The sequence below is a fragment of the Mytilus galloprovincialis genome, chromosome 14 (assembly GCF_965363235.1).
Source record: "Mytilus galloprovincialis chromosome 14, xbMytGall1.hap1.1, whole genome shotgun sequence".
Lineage (NCBI taxonomy): Eukaryota > Metazoa > Mollusca > Bivalvia > Mytilida > Mytilidae > Mytilus > Mytilus galloprovincialis.
Window position 1 is genome coordinate 47233655 of NC_134851.1, and position 22012 is coordinate 47255666.

Here is a 22012-nt window from a genome sequence, read left to right on the forward strand (position 1 = left end):
TAACGCACAATGCGTTTTCATTTTCTTAATATCCTTGTCTGTCTCATTTTGAAAAAATCGAGCCCCATTGTGATTTCTAGCTTTCTTTTCTACAAGAACAAGATTTGCAAGATATTTTATACCAATTGGCAAAACTTTTAGGCATTTTGGTCCGCAATGCTCTTCAACTTCGTATTTAATTTGGCCTTTTTATCTTTTTTGGATTCGAGCGTCACTGATGAGTCTTTTGTAGACCAAACGCGCGTCTGGCGTATATACAAAATTTAGTCCTGGTATCTATGATAAGTTTATTTACAACCACGGGCATGGGTCGATGCCACTGCTGGTGGAGATTTATTTCCCCGAGGGTATCCCCAGCCCAGTAGTCAGCACTTTTTGTGCTGACATAAATTATCATTGATACATGTATGGTTATATTCTTAAATTAACTGTTTACAAAATTTAGAATTTTTGAAATACTAAGGCTTTTTTACCTCAGGCATAGATTACCTTAGCTAGATTTGGCAAAACGTTGAGGAATTTTGGTCCTCAACGCTCTTCAACTTCGTACTTTTTTTAGCCTTTTTAACTTTTTAAGATTCGAGAGTCACTGATGAGTCTTTTATAGACGTCTGGCGTATATACAAAATTTAGTCCTGGTATCTATGATGAGTTTATTCACAAATTGGTAATTTCCGTCCCTTCGATAGATAAAATTTCAAACAAACTAGACGTGGAACAAATACAGGTAGATAGATACCCGTTATTCGCAATACATAGACTGAAGAAAACTCTAATTAAGATTTGATTTAAATTGGTTACAAATTATCCTGAGCAGGTGGATCATTATCTCGGCAAAATACCTACATCTGCATATTCATATTTAATGATTTTGTCCTGTGTTTGTTGTGTAACATTTAAACCTAGATTATCATTTACACCTATTACTGGCAAAATATAAGAACTTTGTGTTATAACTGTATTCCATTGTTGCCTTTCTTTGACTGAATCAGAAGATGTAGCAGTAGCTGGAGAGTTAATAAGTGCATTGACAGTCTGTATAATTTCATTTCCTTGTCGAAAAAGTCGACTGAAACAATTGTTTAATACTTATGAATACTTTTCATGTCGTTTCGACAGAAATGGGCATTCCTCTAGCGAAAGATAAAAAAATGGTCAATCAAGTTAAATTATTTTTTGACTTGAGGGTTTAAAACGTATAAACAAATCGACAGATACAATATTGACAATTACAAAGGAACTATCAGTACGCATCATAGGTAAATAATAAATGTTTGTTCTTCAAAAATAGAAGCAAGATTTGATTACATCTGCTTTTACGTTGGCTTATCATGGGTTTTTCAGGATATGTAAAATAGTACGCAGTAAAATGTGCCAGGCGCACCAAGTATTAGCAATTTTGAATGTTACATTGTCAAAGAGAGATCACGTTGAAATTGCTAAAATTGTTATTCCATTCTCAAAAACGAACCAATTTGGTCATGGGACATGCATAGAAATAAAAGAAACTTCTCAAAGATTGTCCAATTAATTGGTTAAAAAATTCCTTAATGCAAAGACCAAAGGTAAAAGTTCACTTATTCTGTCACTTTGGAGAAAGTTCAGTGACAAGATTCCAGTGTTCATGTGTTCTAAGTAAGGGTTGAATACATGTAGGGATAACGGATTCAGTTTCATTTCGAACATACCCTTTCCGTATCAGTACTGCTATAAACCACTTTGCAAAAGAAACCTCTGAGGAAGAGATAATGCGACTAGGACGCTGGAAATCAATTGCTTTTAAGGGGTACACTCGTCAATTAGTGCAAAGTAAGATAACAGCTGATATTGATTTTCTCTCAAAACCTCAAAATGTATCCGAGTTGTTTAAATATCTAATTGACAAATTTACAAATTCATACTTATTTAATAAGACGAATCTTCAAGTCAACAAGAACACAAGTTAGTTTGAGTTGTTAGGTCTTCGATTGCAACAAATTCGTCAAGAAGCTAAACGATCATACGACGGTTATAGCGAAGGACTCCATAAAAAAAAATTAAAGGGAATGGTGGCAAGATAAAAGTGGCATGACATGTGAGGAACTTGTACCAAGAATACAATTTGACCTCCATATTGAAACCCCTCCTAACATTTTAGTTATACAATGTAGTGGTAATAGTATAGGGGCTATAATAACTTTTGATTTAAGAGAAACATTGAAGTCTGATATTTTTAAAATACACAAAGTGCTACCACAAAAAGTGTGTTCCCAGATGCTTTCGCGTTTTAATTGGAGATATTGTAAAAACCGGCAATCACAAGAAGGAACAACTTTGCCGCTTGGAAATGTATACAATTGGGAGGGTGTTGCATGAAATACCCTGAAATATCATAAAGTAATCCTCAAATGTTCACATTTGACGGCGTTCTGATTTGGGCAATTGTTTTTTATTCTAATTTCATTTATAGGCAAATTTACTGTGAATCACCAGCACAGTAGTCAGAAAATCGGGGTCAACATTAATATCAATAATATGGTCATTTTCATAAATTTCCTATTGACAAAACTTTGAATTTGTCGGAAACTAAGGATTTTCTTATCCCAGAAATAGATTACCATATCCGTATTTGGCACAACTTTTTGGAATTTTGGGTGATCAATTCAATGCTCTTCAACTTTGTACTTGTTTGGCTTCATAACTATTTTTATCAGAGCGTAAGTTATGTAGACGAAACGCGCGTCTGGTGTATTAAATTATAATCCTGGTACCTTTGATAACTTTTTACACTACTGTGTCGCTGTCACTAATGGTGGACGCTTCGTCCCCGAGGATATCATCAGCCAAGTAGTCAGCACTTCGGAATTGACAAGAGTATCAACTATATGGTCATTTTCATAAATTTCTTGTTGACAAAACTTTGAAATTTTCGAAAAACTAAGGATTTTCTTATCCCAGTAATAGATTACCTTAGCCGTATTTGGCACATTTGTTTGGAAGTTTGGGTCCTCAATGCTCTTTAACTTTTGACTTGTTTGATCTGAGCGTCACTGATGAGTCTCATAGTAGACGCCACATGCGTCTGGCGAACTATATTATAATCCTGGAAACTTTGATTATTATTTACTTAATATGGTCATTTGAAAGTAAGGTGACGGCGGGTGTGTTGTGTCGCTACTGCATTTGTGGCGGTGGTCGAACTCAGTGTCCAATGATACTCGGCATAGCCACTGAATTCGACCATTTAGCAAAAATAGCGACACAACATTTACAAAAATATTATGCTTCTTTTAATGGAATTATGTATCCACTTAGCTTCTGTTTTTCTATGGCAGGGCCAACATCAGATATATTTTGGAACAAATAATGATAATAAGGATATTATGTTGATATATAAGGAACTGACATTATAAGGAACAACAATAATGTGGAAATAAAGAATACGGAATGGACAATACGATTTGATTATATATACTAGGGACTTGCCAATTATGTTTCTTGACAGTCCCATTCTTTGTCAAGCCAAAGTCGTACAATTTTGTACTTTTGCCAAAATCAATTCTTTCTTAATTTATATGTTTATGTCAGTTGGACCCACGTTGTCTCAGACAACCGTACATTATTATGTAGGTAATAAAATGCTAGAACAGATCGCTTCTAGGCGGACACAGACTTGATTAACCTTAGATTTGAAATAGTTATATCTTTAAGCCTAAAACTTTAAGGAAATAATTTCAAGTTCTAGTTAAAGTCGCGTACTTAGGTACTTAGAATGGTGCCATATAGTTTTAATATTTAAATATGTATGTGTGTAAGGCAGAATATGCACTAATAAATAGTACTAATAACCATGGCAGATCTAAAATTGGTGAAATGTCCAAAAGAAGTAAGACAATCTCCTGCTTAATGATTAAAAGATTCATGAACCCCGTATATAATAAAAACAAATAATTAAACATATCTCCTTATTGCATTTCTATTCATTCACGTGTTTCGTCTGCTCTATCATTTTGTGTTAATTGCTTATCCAGGTCAAATTAGGTACTCTCATATAAGCACACAAACAATTGATAGGAAGGTCAAGTTTTCAATGAATGAAATATTATTTTGCTGATAATATGTTATGGATTCGTAGTTTGTGTAAAAGAAATGGTGCATAGAGTACCTTGATTCTTTTTATATATATATATATATATATATACATGTGTAACCCCGCCACATTATGTATATATGTGCTTGTCCCAATATCGGAGCCTTTAATTCAGTGGGTGTCGTTTGTTTACACTACAAACTCCTCAGAGTCTGAATTGACCAGTTTTTGTGCTCGACCAGTAAAATCGAGCACACATTTTACTCGACCTGGCTCGACCTTGTCTCGACAGTACTGAACTGTACTGATTTGTACTCGACTAAGGTCTCGACTTTACTTATTAAGTCTGATTGAGTATTTTAAAGTCTAAATTTGGTCTCGACCAATGGTAGACCAGTCTTGACCAATGCTCAACCAGTCTCGACCAATGCTCGACCAGTCTCGACCAATTCTTGAACAGTCTCGACTGGTCTCGACCAGGCTTGATCAGTCTCGACTCAGTCTCGACCTGTCTCGACTTTTAAATTTAGTCTCGACTGGTCTCGACATGGTCTGAATTAGTCTCGACATAGTCTGAATTAGTCTCGACATAGTCTGAATTAGTCTCGACATAGTCTGAATTAGTCTTGACCATACAAGGAAAAATTTATAATAGAGTTGCTTCCCTTCCCTTGATAAAAATTTAATTTGTCTATTTCATTGCATTTGAACATAATTACAATCAAAAAAGTAGCTATGCACAAAATATTCTAATCAGATTAAATATGTTTAATATTTGCGAATATTTGAACAATCTATTTACACAAAGAACATTACAACCTTAATAGTATGATTAATTTAAAATATTTAAGATATTAACATTCCTTACTATATTTTTGTATTTGTTTATATAAAAGAGTTGCTTCCCTTCCCTTAATCATTAACATTAGATTTTGTATTCCATTGCATTATTTCAACAATCTATTTACAAAAAGGACATTACAACTTGAATAGTATGATTGATTTAAAATATTTAAAATAATAACTTTCCTTACTATCATGACTATATTTTTGTATTTGTTTATATAAAAGAGTTGCTTCCCTTCCCTAGATCGAAATTTGTGATTTTCTATTTCATTGCATTATTTCTTCAATCTATTTACAAAAAAGAACATTACACCTTAAATAGTATGATTGATTTAAAATAACAAAAATATTAACTGTCCCTGCTATATTTTTGTATTTGTTATATGAATTTTCTTATAAAAAAAATAACAATAAAATGAATATTTAAAATGAAAATTATTGTGTTGTGATCATTACTTCATTTGTAATTAGATTTTCATTTCCTTATTTTCCATTAAATGTCGAATTCCCTGACAATTTATATAATTTTAATAAGTTGTGAATTTATATATTCAAAATATCATTTAAATACAAGTATTTTAAATTATATTGAGGCTTCTAGGAGCATTAATCACCCAATCTGCTTTTATTGCACATATATATCTATTAATAAAAAAAAGCGAGAAAAATTACCTAGTACACAGTTGTTTTAGGTCTTATCAAATGGTCTTGCATGTCCAAAAACCAAAAATGTGTAGACACCTTTTCATGATCTATACTTCTGAGATTGTTTTTCTGTAATCAACATCAAATATGCGCAATAAGAAAGAAGTAACAAATTCTACAGAGGTTTGAATGTAGGCTTCAAAATTCACAATTAGACATTTTGATATAACAACAGACACCAAAGTTTAAACAAGTATAAAAAATTGAAGATACAGGATTCAATGGCCTTATTTTTCTAAAGAAATAAAATTTATATCCCCCTTGATTTGGTAATGGATTTTTTTTAATTAAAAAAGAAACTCATTAATTTTTTGTTCAAGTTTTGTCAATAATTTAAATGTTTTCCATGTTGTTTGGATGTTCTCCTTAATTAGTGAAGGTATAGCAGGATTTGAAGCATAAATCTGTAAAGTTATTATTTTTTGTAAAGTTCTAATTTACCCTGTTTGCAATCTTTACTCTTTTAGATAATTGTCATTTAATTTTTAATGTTTGAAAATAAATAAGGAATCTTAAATCTGAATAATTTAGCAAAAAACTTTTTTACCAGTCAGAGGTTTAACCTGTAAATATTTACACACATGAGATAATTTTTATTGCATGTTATTTGTAAATTAATCATCAAAGAAAATTACATACCTGTAAGAACTGATACGCTGATGTCTTTGGTTTAAAATAGTCCTCTTTCTGGAAGTTAGCTTGAAGACTGTCAGTCTGTGTACCTATGGATACTTTGTCTTGATGGCATGAACAAGCTTTACCGGTCAAAAGAAACTTAGAACAACATTTACAGTTCAATGTACACCTTACAGTTGGTTGGTTTGGCACATGGTTAGGTAGTTGATTCTGAGGATTCTGTTGAAATGTAGTGTGGTATGACTGTTGATGGTTATAGTTGTTTATATACGGATAAGATGTTGGAAGGTTATTGCTAGCGTTGTAATCCATACTTGCACAGAGAATGATTATATATAAATCAAAGAATTAACATGCTACTATAAATAGCAAAGAGAATTTTAGTTGTTTTAATATTTCATTAATTTTAATTGGTTAATTTCATACAGCCATCAATTGATTGGACAGTGAAATACAAGATTTGTGTCAAAAGTAGAGAAGGTTAGTAAGAACCTGTATGAATGGCTTCTTCTGACACTTATCTCTTATCTTAAAATACACAAGTATGGTATGGTTTCAAAAAAATGACATCAGATGGGCATGTATAATGACAATAAACTTTTAATTTCCTGTGTGTGAAAACACAGAAATAAAATGCAATATTTGTTTTGATAACAAAATAAAATTATCATTCCTGTTTTTTAACATGGCATTCAAATTAATTAATATGAATTAACTTTTATTGATCCTTTTAATAAGGATCTTCACCTCCAATAAAGATCAAGGAAATCCTTATTTAACCAAAGCCAAAATTAATTTTCACAACACTGTACATGTACATGTAACTTTGAATTTAGATAACCTTGAATTTCTCTAGTGAGCATTTTGATAAAGTCTTCCTCAATGTGTCTATTTTAGTGAGAATTTTGATAAAGTCTTATCCAGTGTGTATGGAGTATATTTATATCTTTATACAACTATGTTATATATATATAAGTAAGCATAGAAACCTCATAGTTGGCTTGCTTAAGACTTACTGAAAATATTGACAATTCTGTGTTTAGGGGGTCTAAAATTCAGTTTGGAAGCTTCAAATTACTTCTTAACATAAAGATTCAACACCCATTATTTAATAACATGTAATTTCAGTAAATGGACAGAAAGGACAGGATAAAAAGTCTCAAATTTGAAAGGACAAAAAGTAACAAATAATTTTTTGACACTGAGTTGTTTAAATATAATTAGAAATATTTTCATTTTATTATACATTTACATTTTTAAGTTAAGGAAAATGCTCATAAACCTTGATAAATGAAAATGAATAAAATTTTAATTATGCAAAGGATATATTTTTGGCCAATAAAGCCATTTAAGTAACAAGTCACTTTGAAATATTGTTTTCACAACAATTATTTGATCATTATTGATATTTAATAAATAAATGTAATTACGAAATTGCTTTTTACATGTCTATTATTAGAAATACAAAAAATATATTTTCAAATTAATTGGTTTTTGTTCCAAGAAAAATAATCTCAAAACTGAATTGTGACTTTTTGTCCTGTGACTTTCTGTCCTACATTCATATCTTCATCATGTTCATCCCTCTTCTTAATATAGCATGCATTATATCAAGAAATGAATTGGGGAAAGTGTATTAAAAAGGGTTATATATATACTGTTTACATTAGGAACTATATTCGCAGACAACGAAAACCAAAGGACGATAGTTCTGTGTCCTTGGACCTAATACGACAGAAAGACTTAACAAATCTGAATAAAACTTTGATTGACCTAAGCTTAGGAAATTATGAGATAGTTGGCCAAGTTTCATGGCCATTGGACATGTATTATAGAAACTTGGGTCATTTTAGTATTGACATTTGGATGCTAATTTTTTAGGTTTAAATCAAATCATGCAAATTGGTCTATAAAAATAAAAATTTTACAAAAATTTTCTATTTAAATGCTCTTGAATATTATATTATATTGTATTAAAGCATTGGAACATAATTTTTTTTATGAGAATTATTATAACTATTTCAAAGTTAAATTTATATGAGCCTATGCCTGAAAATAGAGATTTTTAAATTAAGGGAACCCTCACATAAACATGATTTATTTCAACCAATTGAAGTTTTTGAGGTTTTTAAACCATAACTTATTCTTTCTTATTAATTAAAGGTACTTTGAGAGAAAATTACAAAAAGCATAACGCATGAGGATAATATAAATATGGTCTTAAGTCATGTAATAATGAGAATTATATAAAGGTGATTTAAACGGTATCCCATATATTTCAATATATAAATGCGCACAGAAGCTATAAGATTTGAAAATTAGTTACTTTTTGGTCATTTATATGCTGACATGTCCTGATACAAGAAGTCTTATTGCAAAAGGACTCTGGTATTCAACTTTTTTGTAGACAGTATATATATATTCTGATGACCAGTTTTTTTTCACTTTTCAAAGGAAAACATGCATGTCGTTTTAGTCTCAATTATTAATTGGCAAATATTTGGACCATTTACTATCTTTAACTTGCTTAAGAAGAAAGTTATGGTTTCATATGAATAAATAAGGTGTACTAATCATTGTAAAGTGTATTTTTTACAGATTTAGGTGGTGTTTAGACGTACCGTATTTAACCTATTCATTTTTAAGTCTAACAATTATCATGATTAAAGTCCTTGGATATCTTATTGAATAAGAAATGAAAAAAATCAATGAAAACCGATGGCCTAATTTATTTACATAAAACTGGAAGAAAAACAAATTTAGCAAGTGTAAACTTTGCAGGCTGAAGGTATCAGTAAATACATTTTCCAGAAATAAAGGAAAGTACTGATTGAAATTGAGTGGATAATTTTGAGTGGATATTACTATAAAACCTTTCTCTATAACTGTTTAATTTAAATTTTTTTAAATTGAAATAATGAAAGAGTTTGATTAAGTCATTTTAAGTGTTCTTATTTCTATTTTTATTGTAAACAGTGATAATCACAATGATTTATTTTTACAAAAAAATACAAATGTTTTGCCTGTCACAAGGAAACTCATCAGGTGGGTTTTGCACTGAATATAGCATTGCATTTTGCACTGGTTTTGATATTTTTCTTTATTGTACAGATGTTCAAAATGGTTTCAGTTAAGGTCAAGGTGGCTGCACTTTGTGTATGTAAGAACTGATTAGGTAAAGGTTAAATTTATATTACATTATATATTTTTATTTAAATCATAATAAATTAAGGTTCTTCATTCATTCAATTTCCAGCATGAAGATAATTTTTGTTTCACAGTTAATAAACATGTTTTTTTTTATTGTTCAGGTGGGTCTTCAATTATCACTTTTATTACTTTCAACCCATGCCCTGTCATCATTTATTGGGGGGGGGGGGGGGGGGGGGCTGTTGTTTATTAAGAAATTAACTTTTTACACCTCGCAATGCCAGGTGTTAGGACTTTAAGGACTTCATTTACCTGTAGCTTATTTACCTGAAAAAATATTGCATATAATTTTATAATCTTTATTCAAAAATGTTTTAAAAATTAAATTGTTAATTCTTATTAATCTAAAATATAGACTTATTAGGACTTAAATATTAGGTAAAAGTGTTGAAAATGAATCAAAACCAGATTTTTCAGTTCAAACTGATGTCAGAATGCCCTTTTTAAAATATCTATATATATAGATAATATTTTCAAATCAACATGGATTTTTATTATCCTGTTCAATAATATACTGTTCTTTCAAATTGTAAAAACTTTTTGTTAAATCAAGTGGTATTTTGCTGTCAAATTTCATGTTATAATTAATAGATTATTCTCTTTAAGGGGGTTCACGGGTCTAAATCATTTATATAGGATTTCTCTATATTTTTCTATAAATGAACTTTATCTTATAGTTAATAGAAAAATAAAATAAAAACGTGGGGTCGCCGTTCATTTGCGCTCACAATCTGCCTTCGAAAGAAGCATACATTCTTGTAAAGGTGGGGTTTTTCTGTTGAAGTAATAGGAGAAATAAAGATAATATCGAAATAAAAAAATAATTATTATTTCACAAGAATAATGATCTTTTCTATAAAGTTCCTTAAATGTCTTTCTTTTTTCAAATCTGCTGAAAATATTAATTTATCTAAATACTTCACTATTTTCCTAAAAAGGTGCAAGCTATAGGTCTATAGGAAACAATAGGTCTCCCTTATTTCGAACATATTTATACAGCTCTAGAGTAAATTGAAATGTTTCTTTTAGTTTAGGATCCAATTTGTACATTTGGGAAGAAGACACAACCTTTTTGGTAAAAGATCGACCTTTGCATAAAATATATTGCAATGTGCTATCATCCATACATTGTAGATATAACAAGATGTGGTATGAGCACCTTTTTTTTTATACATTTCAGATATTGGGTTTGTTTCGACTAGATATATGTTCAAATGAAATTAATTGCCCATGTAACAATTTTGTGTTCTGGTGTAAAAACAAAATTTTTCTAGTGGTATCTATGATGAGATTATTTGTTCCATCACGCTTGACGCTTCGGGTTTCTAAATTTATTTGTGCAGCATCCGATTGGTTTTTTTTATTATACATTCTTCATGTTATATTAAATTGTATAAGGTGGCTCGGGCGTCTTAATTAGAATTGACAGATTTTTTAAAAAACTTATCGATATGAAGTTTTTATCATGCTTTTTTCAAAAATATATTATAAGGTATGGGTCACCGGACATTTTTCACGCTACAGGTTGTGCAAGATTTTGTAAAGAGTATGTGTGGAAAATAAAATTTTGTGTCATAAAAAGAAAACTTTCTGTTAGAACTTTAAGATAAAATGTGAGAAGGTGGCTCTAATACCACGCTTTCAGATAAGAAAAAGAAAAAATGGGGTCACCGAACTTATTTTTTTACTACGTATCAAAATAGATAAATGCATAACACTTTCTATGATTCTTAATGGCAGATATGTTGGCGACTCTCTTGGTTACATTACATGTATTACTACAACTGGATTAAGTTGTATTGATTATGCGATAGTCAGTGAAATTCCTCCGTTCTATATTTTTCTACGCATGAAATTGGTTTCTTATCTGATCATTCACAGATATTCACTTCCCAAATTTGAATTGAGAAAGATATTTCTCTTACAAATTAGCAAAATACTGATAGTTACAGATGGACAAACGAGTAATTAGTTGAAATTGTAAATTCGCTCAGTGATGAAAATACTATGAATGATATTATAGATTTTGATACCAAAACATTTTCAGAGGACCAAAATGGAATTAATTTGGCCACACAAGAGCTTAACTCAGTTTTTCTTAAGTTGCAGACAAATCATGTCGAATTGTGAGAAAAAAAAATAACAAAAAAAAAGGGTTGGACAAAATTGGTCCGACATAACAATATTTGAACAAAAAAAATCTTTAAATTTTATTACTTGCAAAATAAGAAAAAATCCCTTTAATCATAAACTGAAACAAAAATATTTTTTTCAATAAAAATCATTTAAAAAGGCTGCTAAACAAAACAACAGGCCTATAAACAAATAATATATGATAAACTCTTAGACTCGTTATTGAATAGTCCTTTTGAATTTTGGAAAATTCTGAGGTCAATTGACAGCAACGAAGGAGATGAAAAAGATGTAGTAAAAAGACCGAATGTCAGATTTTGAAAAGATTGTAAAGCATGTTCAAAAATAAGGAGAGTGTAAAAGTCCAAGCATAGATTTTGAAAATTTCTTATATTGAAAACAACATAACTATTAATCCAGAAACAGACAAACCAATAACTACTGGTGTAATTAAAGGGTTCTCAAAAAGTTAAAAACAGGCAAATCAAGTGGTTCTGATTACACTATTAATGACATACTTAAGTATAGCAGTAATTTTTAAATCACTAAATTACCTAAACTGTTTAATTCAATGTTAAAAACTGGTTATTATCCAGAACAGTGGAACAAATCATATTTAATCTTATTACATAATTCTGGTTATAAACTTGACCCCTCAAATTACAGGGGGATTTCATTAATCAATTGTACGGCAAAGATTTTCATTGCCATCTTAAAGGATAGATTAAAATTGTTGATGAGAAATAAGTACTCTAATTTACAGTTTGAATTTCCTGAAAACCACAGAACATCAGATAGTTTATTTATATTAAAAACATTAATAAATAAATATCTTCATAAAAATAAAAAGAAATTATATATATGCTTTTTTGATTTCCAAAAAGCTTTCGACAATGCTATTAAAAATATGCTTTCTAAAACAGTAATAGATCTGAAGATTGACCATAAATACTCAGAATATTTTAATATACTACGAGGGGTAACACAAGGGGATTCAATAAGCCCTATTCTATTTAATATCTGTATTAATGACCTAAGCCCAAGCTTTAACACTAAAGAGTGTAGACCTGCAAAATTACTAAACTCCAATATTAGTTCACTTTCTTTTGCGGATGATCGTCTAATTATGTCTGAAAGTAGAGAGGGTCAACAAAATAGTCTTGATTAACTTTTGAATTTTTATTTTGTGATGATTGGCAACTTGCCTTAAATACTATAAAGACAAAAACTATGGTTTACCAACAACTCACAAGGATAATTCCCCCTTTTATAAAACTTTTTATAAAGATAATATAATACAGAATGTTAAATTGTTAGATTGCTTATTAAAGTGCAATGGTAACCCCAAACATAGTCTCGAAGTGCGGGCAAAGAAGGCCATGAAAGTTTTATTTTCCATTAGAGCAAAAACAGCCTCTTTCGGCTCTTCACCTATTTTGGTGCAAAAAAGTCTCTTTGATAAATTGGTCAAGCTTATTTTGACTTACAACTCTGAAATATCCTTTACGGATTATTTCCATGTGTACCATAGGGCAAAGCATAGAGCCACCCAAAGAAATCGTGACATTGACCATCTCAATTTTATTGATAAAACACCTTTTGAAAAAATCCATCTATCATTTTGTAAACTCCTTCTTGGAAGCAAGATAATCTCATCAAATATCGGAGTGAGATTTGAACTAGGTCGACTTCCAGTTGCAAATTGTATTACAACCCAATCTATTTTATACCTTGCTAGACTAAATATTGATAATTTAAACCCATTATTAAAAGAGGCATTTGAACTTTCAAAATCCCTTGATTTACAAGGTGTATATTCTTCGTATACATATGTTAAAAATGTCTTTCCAGACAATAGCCTCCATGACAAAATGGCAAATTGTAAGAATATTACAGATTTACAAATTTACGTCATTTAAAATCAGAAATTAAAAATAAAATAAATGACTATTACAAAGATTTATATAAAAGTAGAATAGAAAAAAATGACGAAAGTAGTAAACTTTTTCTGTATAAAAACTTAAAACCTTCACTGGAAGCAAATTTTTACTTATTGTTTCATGATTTTTCTATCAGAAATATTTTTACTAAACTTCGTATAAGTGACCATGATCTTGAAATAAAAAATGGTCGTTACATTAAAATTCCTCTAGAACAAAGACTGTGTAAAACCTGCAAAGTAATCGACGATGAATTTTATTTTATTCTCCATTGCAAAGTAAACGAAAATATCAGACAAAACTTATATAATGATATACAATTAGACGAGGAACATTTTTTTATTCAACCTGATAATCAAAAATTATTTTATATATTAAACCCCGCTTCCGTTAGACATGTTAGAATGATTGGCTTCTTTATTAAAAGGTTATTAAAACTGAGGACAGATGTCTTATTGTATTATGGATATTAAATATTGTAATACTAGTATCATAAATTTATCACTTATGGTTTTGTGTCTACTGGATTGGTTTCGTATATTATTTGGTTTTTTAATTTGTTGTTTTATTAATTGTTTAAATCTGTATTGCCACAAACATTGTAAATGATTAAATGACAATTAATAAATTATTATATTATACAAAATCTTTATCTTAGTTATCTCCCCTCATTTGGCAAAGTTGAAAAAAATCTAACTCTAACAAGGTGTTTTTGAAAAGTTACAGTTGTAGTTATGATAAAACAAACAATTTTCTATAGTAATATCAAAAGTAATTTACATAAACTACATACAACTCTCAAAATTTGCACATTTCATCAAATACCTAGACCAAAGTTATCTGCTACTTCAAAATCTAAGATGGAGGAAGACAACCGAGCCACTTTAGATAACTTTTGGTGACGTTTTGTTAAAACAATAATTTTAATTTATTTGTAAACATTTGTCAATGATTATAATTATATTGGAGTTATTCATTAACTAACATGACGTGTTCTGCTAGGTCAATTCAGAAGTAAATGAGTGTTACTCACGTCGATAGCTGATACTATTATCAGGTACATAGTGTGCTAGTGACCTTTTACGATATATATATATTGTAGCAGTAAATTCCACATAGGATGAGAGCAAATCTCATTTATTGACCCCATATATATCATATTTGGTCAGTACATGTAGCACATAAAGTTGGGGGACTAAATCGTACACTGGTATTATAAATGTGACTTTGGGTTTAATTTAATTGACTGCATCTTCTTGGTGAAGCTAGAAATGTTAAAATAGCAAGGCTATTCCTTTAAAAAATGATTTACGGGAAATATGAATGATGGTACCAGCTGAAAAAAGAAGCTGTTGAGTTTTAAAATTTCATAGAGTTTCATGACGATTTGTTTTTGAGTCATTGATATTAACGAGCAGTCAAGTATAAATTCAAAAGAGGTTATGGGTTGTAATCCTTTTTGATTCTTACTGAATACTCAAAGAATCGATTTTGCTGCATTTAAGTTTGACACATACTATTTAGGATTAGGAGAAAAGTCAGGTAAATGTAAGTATATTGGTTAAGTACAGGTCCATATAAGAATCAGGCAAACAGTGATAAGTCCATGTTGGCAAATTGATCAAATTTCATATTCTAGATATGGATTTACCTTATTAAAACTTGAATATGATTTTTTTTTTCAAAAAAAATAATTTTTGTGTTAAAAATAGTCATTTTCAAATTTACCCGTAATGGCCCCTAAAAATGAGCATGGTAAACTACAAAAATGCATGTTTTTAAAATAATTTATCTTGCTTTAATATTATAATTTTTGTTGCTAGTATATACTTTTTATAGAGTTCATATGTATAGTGATATGCAAACAGATTGAAAATTGATTTCAAATATTTTCATCCCTAGCAACCGTAACCATGCAAATGTGATCAAAATGAATTTTAGAAAAATGCAAATTTCATCTAATTTCATTTTATTTTTTTTAGAAACAGCAACAGTAAACACACTTTTATTATATATTCCCTTTTAGTAGAAGCCCTATAGAATAAATAGAAACAAAAAAAATTTGGGAAAAATTTTGCTGTTGTAGGTGGCAGCACCATCAAAATCGTCAATTTTTCTGTTGTTTTTTTTAAATTATGATTTTTACGCCCAATGTTGATCAATTTTAGGTGAAATATTCACTTATATATCATGCCAATTCCTATACATATTATATACCAGGGTTTAAAGGGTTAATATTTTGCATTTTGAGTGTAACAATATATATAGCTTGTTTGTGTATGTTTGGAGAGGAGGGTCGCTTGAACTATTTCCAATGGGAAAAATGTTATGATTTACATAATTAATGAGCCAAAATCCACAATAATTGTGTTGTTACCTTGCAAGCATCAACAGAGTCTGAATTGATATAAATGAAGGATTTGATTTCTAAGAAACAAATAGTTTTCTCAATATATTGATCCAAATATCACACGGCACTTCAGCAGTTTAGTGAAGAAATTTTAGCAAACGATTACTATGTTTTGTGTCTCCCACATTGATCTTTTTTATTTCAGATGTGATAAACAGGTACTTCTGCAAAATATTTGTTCAGTGGTACTAGCAGTTAAAATAAAGAATAAATAGGTGTCCCCATTTTCTTCCTCAATATGTAAATATGCAAGAGTCATAGGTCTTGCATACAGGATTTTTTCCCTTAGGAACAGGACTTATCTAGTGAACTAACATGTATAAAATGAAACCACCCTTATTCCAATAACGATAATATTGAACTTAAATTCAGTGTGTACTACAAGGAAGAAAGTCAATTGGAGATAATGGAAGTGAATAAAAAAAAGATCGATAATAAGTTGTTAAAATGTTTAATTTTCTAAAAACTAAATAATTATATGGTCATGATGGTACAAGCAAAATTATTTACACATATATTCTAATAATACGAAGTTTTCATTGATCAAATATGTATCTTAACCCTCTATTCAAAAGAGTGATTGCTTAGCATGCTTAGTACCTTAATAATATGTGATAAATACTTTTATGAAAAAAAAACAATAAGGAAATCTTGATATTCTCCTGTCTTTCTTCAAAGCCCATCTCATAATTCATTTTCAGTCCCATCTGTTGATGATGTTTTTTTTTTTTTTGGTTGTAAATACCACTTCATTGCACAACCTGGTCCACTCAGGTGTCAGATTGTTTCCTGTTGCAACTGTTAAAAATGCTTTCCTATATATATATAGCTATCAATGGATGGTTTTCAAGTCCATTTAAGGTAGCAAATCTAATGACACAGCCAACTTTTGGGCAAAAGAACAGCATTTAATCAGAACTTTCTGAGTGATGAGAGGATAATCTGGATGAGTCTTCACCATTTTATGTTTTTATTTCTGGTCCTTCATGGAGATTAACTGCACCAACTGTTTTAGGTGTTTTGATTTTTCCAGTTAAATTAACAGGTAAATCAAATCCTCATATTAACACACATTTTTCTGTTTTATTTTCCTGCAGTTTACCAAACCCCATTTGGTTTTTGGATTTATTAGGAATAAATTTTAATTTGCCGATGTTGTAGGCTTTCCTCAGTAGTATACCATCATCTTCAACTCACAACTCATTAAAATCATTTATTCCATTTAACTTGTGTGTTATCAGTTTGTGTTATGTGGTGTCATTAGCACATTCAGAGACTTGACATCCAGCAACACCTGTGAAAAGAAATAATAATGAGGGAATTATAAACCAATTCAAACATGTCAAAGGTCATGTTTTCAACTTCAACAAAATGTGTATACATTAGTACATAGGTCAACATGATATTTTGAAGAAAAGAAAATAATTTTAAACTAGCTCCAATGATATTTTTATTTACAATTGATGCATGGAATAATGCAACCGTTGTTATACTTTTGCTCTAGTTTCAGAGATACATGTATGGAGCAGTCAAAGACTGCATTTTTACCCTATGTTTTATTTCTAGTCATGTCTGACATGTTTTAGGCAGTGAGGGTCACTGGACATGCACATTTAAAAAAAATAAATATCCTAATGTTTATTTGGGGCCAAGTTTATTTAAATTTGTCTCAGTTGTTTCAGGAAAGACTTTTGTAAAAGATTGCAAAAATTTACGAAAAATTGTAAAATTTAACTCTAAAGGGCAATAACTCCTTATGAGGTCAATTGACAAATTTTGATCCTGTTCACTTATTTGTAGATCTTACTTTGCTAAACATTAGTTTCAGAGGAGATGATTTTTGTAAAAGTTAACGACGACGTACACAAAGTGATGGGAAAAGCTCACTTGGCCCTTCGGGCCAGGTAAGCTATTAAATAACCAAAAACAACAAAATTTCACTTCTAGTTCCCTGGAAGCAACTTATAAGTTCGTCAGAATGATTTAAGGATACATATATCTCAGCTTAATGAACATTTCTGCCTATGTCAAATTTGCTCTAAATGCTTTAGTTTCAGAGATATAAGCCTAAATTTACATTTTACTCCTATTTTCCTATGGTGGCCATCTTGGTTGGTTAGCCGGGTCATTGGACACACTTTTTAAATTAATACCCCAATGATAATTGTGGTCAAGTTTAGTTAAATTTGGCTAATTAGTTTCAGTGGAGAAGATATTTGTAAAAGTTAAAAGACAACGAAAACAGATGAGTGATGAGAAAAACCTTAGGGCCATGTGAGCTAAAAAAGTAAAAAAAGAATTGCAGTGCTGTTTGCACTATCATTTCAAGGGTCCAGTTTAAAGTTTGATATTGAGACAGATAGTATTATAAGGAAATTATGCACTAAATTTCAAAATGACTTTTTACTACCCTGAAAAATAACTGGTTTAACGTTGATTAGTTTATTTTATGATATGGTCCTAATCTGGCATAAAATTTGATTTGCACTAAATTTCTATTAAATTAAATGTGACTTAAAACTTCAATCAAACTAACTTTGACCAAATTGAACAACCTTCGTGAGCATGATCATATACCCCGGGTCCCCAAATTATCATTGAAGAAATATAATAAGTGTAAGTAAAAAAAAATTGTGCAAAGAATTCCCAGATCCCGAAAGAGTCAATGCAGAAATCCTGAGCTTAAAACACCCGATCCAGGATCTTAAAGTTTTTTAAGCTGGATAATTAGTTGAAAATTACTATCTATTTTGCTCCTAATGTTTCATAGGAGCTACCATTTGATTTTGATTAGGGGCTAGGATTATATGTAAAAAAAGCAGGACAGGAGTTTTGATTATAAAAAAATGCCCAAAATAAAGGCAGGATGACAATTTAAGTAACAAAAAAAAGGATAACCCAATTAATTGGCAAGACCTGTCGATGAAAGGGCGGGAAAGAAATGCAAGTCAGAGATCACAACAAAAAAAGTACAGGGCAAAATTCCCCCCTCCCCCTATAGCAATTAAGTGCTAGCTCCCTTAACAGCTTGATGAATGGGATCGCTGCCTATTTAGCAATAAGACTCCAGTTAAGAAACCCTGTAACTGTAGTTAGTCCTGTGGAACTGGAAACCTAACAAAATATACCGGGCACAAAGACATTATGTAATGTGTATCATGGGTGTTATCACTTGTTCTATCTTTGTTGGTATTAATGGTATGACTTATTGTGCAAACAGAGTGTGGGGACAGAGGCAGCATATTGATTTACCTGAAAATACCACATCTCAGTGCTATCAACTCTCCTTCATTGGTATTGTCCAAGGCTGGTTAGTGAAGGCTGGCAACCTCCACGCAGTCAGAGATCTGTCAATGCCGCGGCGTTATGTCTTTATTACATTCAGCGATCTTTCATACACTTTTATCCTGATTACATACAGGATTAAACCCCACAAGAATGGGTTAAAACAGACTTATACTGCCCTTCTTCCTGGCCGGCGGGACCATCTCGTCTGTCATTTGTTATTGTTGTTGTGCAGACTACGCGCCTTTTTTAAAAGGGGAAACCAAGCAAGGGAGATAAACAATACGGTGAATGACGCGTTGCGATGATTTTACTTTAATGAATAACATGTTTCAAATAAAAATTTCTTAAACTTTTTATTCATTGAAAGAGAAGATATGTATCAAATGATTTCGAATATAAAAAAAAATTGTGTGCTAGGCATCTGCTGTTAACAGAAAATCAATATCGAAGTTGACCTACTTTCAATGCATTGCACTGTTGTATATGCGGACGGCGAATGCATTCAATCTATTTTTTCTAGACAAATATGGCATACATCGATGTAATACTATGGTTTTGTCACTTTTATTAATGGATAACAAAGTTCCCAAAATTTCACCATATTCCGTGTATATGGACTTATCACTTTTTATTTGATTTGCCTGATTCTAACACAGGCCTGTACTTAAGTATCAATCAAAGTTTGTACGATCACGGAAAATAATTATATATTTTTGGATAACAGATTTGCAGAAAGTCTATCCTCTCGGTATAAATGATCATGATCAAAAGTTTTACAAGTTACAACTGAATTTTGATGGAACTATACTAAGTGATTCATCCTGTGTTCGAAATCTAGGAGTTTTTTTTATCAAACCCTCAGGTTGTAGCGACATATTATAGCAATTACCAAATCCTGTTTCCATCAGATTCATAACATAGGACGAATTCGATAATAAATAACGGTGGACGCTTGAAAATTCTTGTATGCTCTCTTGTTACGTCGAGGCTTGATTATGGTAATGCTTTTATGTATGTGTGAATGCTTCGAGTCTATCCCAACTTCAGCGTGTTGAGAACTCTGCTGCCATGCTAGAAACCCACAAAATGAAGTTTAAACATATAAATTCAACACTTATGACTCTCCATTGGCTATCATTCAAATTCCAATGCTAGTATATACTGATGCGTAAATTTACACATTTAAAGCCTTGCATGGACTTGCTCCTTCGTATCTGTGTGAACTAATACATGGTCACCCACAAGAACGATCTTTGCGATTTGAAATGCTGCTTTCATTGAGATGTCAAGAAATGCAAGGACAAAAATATATGAGGAACGGAAGTTTGATGTGACAACCGGGACTCTGTGAGTTAGCCTTGCAACAAATCCTCGAAATAAACAATCACTATAGCTATTTAAGAAAAGATTAAATACGCATTAATTCAGAGTTGCATTTGTGGATATCTTATAACTAAGACCCGAAACCGTGATTGTTTGTATTTGACTTAATATGTTGATTTGCTATAATTTGTACATTTTAGTCTGATTTAATGTGTTTCTTTCTGTTTTGATATTACATTGTATTATTAGCCGGTGTCTTTTATGTTGTTCTATTATAATGCCATCATGTTATTCATGTTATTGTTATATTATAATTTTGAAAATACTTTGAACGATTTTTTTTTACTCACATAGTGATATTAACCATATGTGGATTCTTAAATATTCCACAGAACTTCTGAATAATTTAAATCTCGGGGTTTTTTTTCTGAAGTAATTTCTAACAAAACTTTTGATTTTTCAAACTTGTGTACCACCATTCCCAATGTGCAATTATAATATTTAAAATACTTTGAACGACAACAATATTTTATATTGACGTTTAAATTCTGACGCCGAACACGAGACTCATAGCTATGAATGTGGTTGTTTAATTTGATAGATGCTTTTTGTGCTTCTTTGTTAAATATTTTTTTTTTTTAGATTGAATTTAGATTACGACACAGTGATGGACATATTTACCCCTACTTTGACAGTTTTACCTAATTTGTCTGTTTTATTCACGTATCGTTGTAAATATAATAGAATATGATGCAACTGGTTTACTTTTATAAATTGTGAATTGAATGGAGAGTTGTTTTATTGGCACTTATACCACATCATCTTTCTATATCTATTAAAAACTACTTGTTCATCAATAATTCTTTAAATTCATTTTTAACCAAGTTGATGAAGTTTTAGTCATAACTTTTGATAGTTGATTTTATGTTGTATTCTATTTAAGCGTTTTTGGTCTATTTTTAACTTTGTATTTTAGAGTATGTAGGAATTTGTATATAGTTTTTTTTTTTAACATGTAATGCACTAAGAGTAGTTGTAGTGTTATATAATGCGTTTTCATAATGCCTTATAATAATAATAATACTTCACGCATAGGGTCTTTGAATCGGAATAAAACACATTTATTCTTTTTGTTGGCATGATGGTATGATACTTAATCCCCAACGAGAGCCTAGGGATGGTGTTTAATTTACATATGATTAAAACATAATCTCTCAATAAATTTATTTGAGGTCTGGAGCTGGCATTTGAGTAACTGCTAGTAGTCCTTTGTTAATTTATGTATCATTGTCCTTTTGTTTAGTTTCTTTTGGTACCTATTTTGACATCGGGCTCGGAGTTCTTTTAAACTGTGTTGTACTGTTCGTATTGTTGTGCGTACTGCTGTGTGTATCTTCATTCTATATTGACTAGAGGTACAAGGGAGGCTTGAGATCTCACAAAACAGGTTTA